Source organism: Rutidosis leptorrhynchoides, chromosome 9, assembly GCF_046630445.1.
Source record: "Rutidosis leptorrhynchoides isolate AG116_Rl617_1_P2 chromosome 9, CSIRO_AGI_Rlap_v1, whole genome shotgun sequence".
In the NCBI taxonomy this organism is placed as follows: domain Eukaryota; kingdom Viridiplantae; phylum Streptophyta; class Magnoliopsida; order Asterales; family Asteraceae; genus Rutidosis; species Rutidosis leptorrhynchoides.
Window position 1 is genome coordinate 59564112 of NC_092341.1, and position 6000 is coordinate 59570111.

The following is a 6000-nucleotide window of genomic DNA, read 5'->3' on the forward strand; positions in this document are numbered from 1 at the left end:
TACGGCCTGCCTGTATGTAAATGGCCTGCCATATACGTGCCACCACACGAGCCACCATACGGCCTGCCTTGCATACGGCCTGCCAAAAACGGGCTACCATACGCCCTGACATACGCCCTGCCAGGCGTATGCTGGAAAATTCCAAGTCTATTTAAAGGGTCTTTGTCATTCATTCCAACACACACTTCAATTCACTTCTTTCTCTCTCTTGTACAATATTAGTCATACTCTCAAGGCCTTCGACTCTGTGCGGGAAACCTAGTACCCGAAGAAGAACGCTGAAGATTGTATTAGGAGCGGTCTGGAGTCTTGAAGTTGTCACTTTTGTATTCGAAACTCATTTAATCTACTGGTACTTCTATCCTTTATCTTATATAATGTTTTATGATATTATTGTCATGATTAGCGAGTAGTTATCTTTAGTGTATGCTATGATGTAAGCAGTTATAATGCCAAAATAATATTATGGTCTGTGTATGTTGTCGAAGTGCGTTCCGATTATGCTTTAAACTCAATCGCTTTTCCAACTAATAGAACGTAGTTATAGGCTCTATTATTGGGAAGTCGCGAACCCCGATTCAGAGTACACTATCTGTGTCACCCCTTGGTAAGAGAAGTCTATCGGATACAATGTAAGATCGACCGAGGCACACCGATTGTAGTAAGTCTATCAAGCTTTGGATTCCAACTGAGGACTCTTTCGTAGTGAAACATCTAACTAGAACCCTAGTACATTGTCGGTCCTAGACCATGCTAGTGTAGTCACCAAGCATATAAACTTCGTACGTGCACGCTGAAGCACATCGGTTGTTGTGAGCTGTACCTCTGCTAAGTAATGCCATGGAACACGGTTAGTGTTGACCAGTACACTGCACCATAATGCGGTCTCAAGTATTGCACCCCGCTTGAGGGATTCTTAGTTAATTAAGGAACTGTTTGTTTAGACACATAAAGGATTGGACCGTTAGGATAACCGAACGTGTTCATGGAAGTCAGACTTGACTTGGCCATAGTGTTCTTTATGGTTGAACTCTTTTTAAGGGCCTAACTATCTTTTACCAATCATTAACGAAAGCATTGAAACACATCACGTCTCTCGGATATAGTAAACCATGTATTCTATTATGCTTAAGAAAGTTTAGACCATTTTGGAATGTTAATACGTCACCCAACCGAGTCGCTCAATTGGATGAGCCGTCTGAACGTGTATGCTTGTAGTCAGACTGCACGGGCGTCGGGGGTAAGGGACGTTGCTGTCTATTCAGAATCTTCAAGCCTAACGCAGTACCCAGTGACATGTCTTATAACATGGGAGTTTTGGACCAGTGTAATGAATACAAGGCCTCTGCATATTCATGAGCCAGCATTCCATAATCTCGGCAGAATAACTGATGAATTCATAGTATGCACTTACTTTCACCTTTTCTGAATTAAAATTTTATCGCATTTACTTTATCTGTCTTATAAATTAGAAAATCCCAAAATAAATATTCACTACTCCCTAACTATCTTAGGCTACAATATAGGTTCGATGTTACTGATATCTCAAAAATACGACTCTAGGTCATACTTCCCTTACTTATAAGGAGTAGTAAGATTTAGGCCCCGCTAATTATAAATTTAAAACAGTACCCTCTCCCACGAGTAGCTGATCCTGGCGAGCCGCGGCCTAACGACACCGCGTAAATAAAAACCGTCCGTTTCGGCTATATCATGCAGCCTAGAGGATGGGGGTGTTAAGCATTTATAAAAGCAGCGCATGTATTCTCAGCCCAAAAATATATATTACAAAAGCAATTAAAAAGGGAGCAAATGAAACTCACCTAATGTATTTTGTAGTAAAAATACATAGAACGACATTGAACAAGTATAGGGTTGGCCTCGGATTCACGAACCTATATCAGTTATATATATTAAAACATGTAATAGTATTCAAACAAGTTTATTTACTAATATTAATATACCTGTTATCTTAATAATTTATATGTTATTTTATTAAGTAGTTTAATTATAACTATTTTATATATTTTAAATAATTAATTTATATTTAGATATCAGATTCTTATTAGAGTACTTAAATTAAAATATATATAATGTATTAAAATTTATATATATGTTTATATTAAAATATATTTATATATTATATCTAACTTAAATAATAATAACATTTTGTTTTAAAAATAATAGTATGTAATATTAATATAATCATGATATATGTAGTAAATATATTTTTATATAAATATCTTTTGTTTAAAATAATAATAATTATAAATATATTAAAGTATTACTAATAGTATTAATAATTTAATAGTGATAAAACTGGTCATTTTATTTGTAGTACTAATAATAATGATCATAATAATATATTAAAAATAATGATAATAATGATAATAATGGTACTTATAATAATAATGGTAATAATAATAATAATAATAATAATAATAATAATAATAATAATAATAATAATAATAATAATAATAATAATAATAATAATAATAATAATAATAATAATAATAATAATAATAATAATAATAATAATAATAATAATAATAATAATAATAATGATGATGATGATGGAAATAGAAGTAAAAGTATATACCCTTTCAAGAGAATGTTTTTCTAAAAAGAAATGTCCCATACAAGACTCGAACCCGAGACCTCTCGCTCACTCATCAACTCTTAACCATCTCTCTGATCCCTCTTTTCTGTTTTATATTACGATTCAAATCTTATAACCCTTCGTCTAGTTATCATTGGGCCGTATGCAAACCTCTTCCAAACAGCCTATATTCTAGTCTAATACTTGATAAGCCCAAGGTTGTTATTTGATAAAAGTAATCGATCAAGAACAAAATAAAGGTTTTAGCCGTCACTTTTCAATCACAAGTGGGGTTCGTTTGATATTATAAACAACAAACACTTAGCGAAAATTTCCTTTACAGCTCACATCAACCTTTTAGCTTTTGGCTCTACCCTTGGTTTGTTGAAATTCAAACATGACTCAATCATGTGGGGACTTCGGTTGTTTAAAAAAATAAGGCAAATGGTATCATTCATTCTACTGGTCGACTATGATTATTTAAAGTAGCACGATATCACATTTTTTATTTGATAAAGTTAGTTGGTGAATTCATATGTAAAGTGGTGTACATGCAGCGATTTTTAAGGGGTTGGTGGTTTTTCACGATACAGAAACGAACGAGAAAAAAATATACTATCGGTAATCATGTGAGGGTTTCATGGTGGTTGTGGGGTTTGTTGAGGTGATGGGTTGTGGGTGTTGAAGTCGATTACTAATAAATGGGAGTAGGTATTCGTGAAATAACAAAAGCAAGAAGGGTTATGGTTTGATGTTTATCGAGTAGAAAAAGGAATAGCAGCAAGTTTCATGATGGTGGTTATGGTTCAAGATAAAAAATTATAGAGAGAGAAGAGATAATTAGACAGAGCGTGGTGGCGGTTAGAAGGAAAATAGGAAGAAGAAAAATCCTTAGCATTAGTGACTAGCAAACAGCTTGTTGTTCGAATCATTCATTAACCGAACATGAAAATCTTGAGGGTGGTTTACGAAGTGATTAGTGGTAGTGTCGAATGAGTAAATAGAAACGAGTAATATCAATTGGGTTGAGTTGGATATGGTGGTTTGGGTTTTGTGGGTTTGATGAGAAAGGTGATGACTATGGTGAACCGAAAAGAAGAAAAGGAATTTGATGATGATTTGGGGTCTGTTCTTGCTCACAGAAACAAGGATAGCAGTAGTAGGTTTATATGATGTGGTTGAATATATGCTTTAATAGCTAAGTTTGATTCTAATGGATTCATGAAATCGATGTATAACAGAAAGGCAGACATGAATTCTTAAACAAGGAGAAGAAGTTAAAAAAAAATGTCACAGATTATGACATATAACAACAATTACGTGTGATATATCTATTTCTATATATATTATTTTAATTTTAATAATTAATAATTATATAAATAATAATATTGATATTAACATTTGTAGTAATAATGAAAGTAATAATACCATTACTAGTACATCTATATTTACAATTTGTAATTACGTTTAATGTATTAATATTACAATTTATTAGTTATGTATTATCATATTATATATATAATAACATACTTTGAATATTTAATATTTATATATATGACAATATACATACATTCAATAATTATGTATATTCAATCTACTCTCCATAATCAATTTTAAATAACAAGTTTAAGTATTATTTCATAATAAACTAAATCATATGATAGTTTATTAGTATATTTAATTTATAATATATAATTACTCACATGTATAGTTATTTATACATCCCTATTTATTATTTAATGGTTCGTGAATCATTGGAAATGGTCGAGGTTAACTGAATCTATATAAACAATTCAAAAAATTTTAAGACTCAACTTTACAGGCTTTGCTTATCGTGTCGAAATCAGATAAGAATAAAGTTTAAATTTGGTCAGAAATTTCCAGGTCGTCACATGTTGGGGTTAGCTTTCTTCTTCAGACATGCATTTCTAAAATGACCCGTTTGGCCACATTCAAAACAAGCACCCGGTTTTGGTGCATTGGGCCCCTTTTGAGCGACGGGGGCGACACTTCTACAATCGTTGGTCACATGACCACTCCTTTGGCACCGGTGGCAAAATGATTTGTCACATTCACCATAGTGATGTTCGTGGCATTTGTTGCAAAAGGGTTTATTTCCGCCATAACTTTTCTTGGCGTCGGAGGTGAAAGGCTTTTTGGTGAAGTTGTTGTTTTAGATGCTTGATGGAGTGGCTTCCCATTTTCTTTTGTTGCTACCCGACTTATCCTCGGCTTTAGGTGCCGGTACTACGATTTCGTCCACCGTTTCTATCAATTTGCGGGCCATGTTCAAAGCTTCTTGATGATTTGTGGGTTTGGATGACATTACCCCATGTTTGATGCTCTTTGGAACACCATCCATGTAAAGTTCAACCCTTGAAGATTCGGGATTCACAAGGTTTGGGCACATCAAGGCTAATTCGAAAAATCGTTGATTATAAGCCTTGAGATCGTTTCCGACCGCTTTTAAAGTTCTTAGCTCTTGTTCGAGCTTTCGGGTTTCTTCACGAGGGAAATATTCGATGATCATCTTTTCCCTTAAATCGGCCCAAGAGAGGGCGTGGGCTTCATCGGTACCCACCGATTGTACATAGGTGTTCCACCAAGTGAGAGCGACACCGGCGAAAGTGTGAGTGGAGTACTTGACCTTGTCTTGGTCCCGACAACCGCTTATGCTAAAGACGTCTTCTGTTTGCTCAAACCATCAGGTGAGCACAACCGGTCCCCCGGTCCCATCAAAAGTATGAGGTTTGCACCCCATAAAGGCTTTGTAGGAGCACCCTTCGCTTGAGTTACCGGCCCCTTGATTGTTGTTGTTGTGGTTGTTGTTATTGTTGTTGTTAGAGGAGTGACCGGCCATGGCCGCATCCACAGAGGTGGCTAGCATTCATTGTAGAGCTTGTTCGGGTATTTCGTGGCGTGGTACACGGCGAGGAGGCATTGTTCCTTCAAAACACAAGAATACCGTTGATTAGTATTCTTAATAATACTAATCATGATATGGAATAAGGATAGAGAGGAAATTTTCCTTGATTCGCCTTAAATTCTTTATGTCATAATGTCAGAACGTTCATATGAGTCACCGTAATATAATCCCAGAAATTATATTACCCTAAATCATATGTGCATTCGACATTAATTCATATAGTCAAGGTGACATGTCAATCAAATTAAACAACGTGAGATTAAGATGAAATAAGAGTAGATATGAGTAGAAACATTCGAGTATAAATGCACAAGTAGTCAAGTAATTCCTACTTCAATTCTATATGCCGGTTGTAGTCTAGATTCACTAATGTACCCTATGACTCGGGGTTGACACCAATGAACTCTAAATCCCTACAACCAACGCTCTGATACCATCTGTAGCGACCCGACAAAATCGTCATTGACGGTGCCGT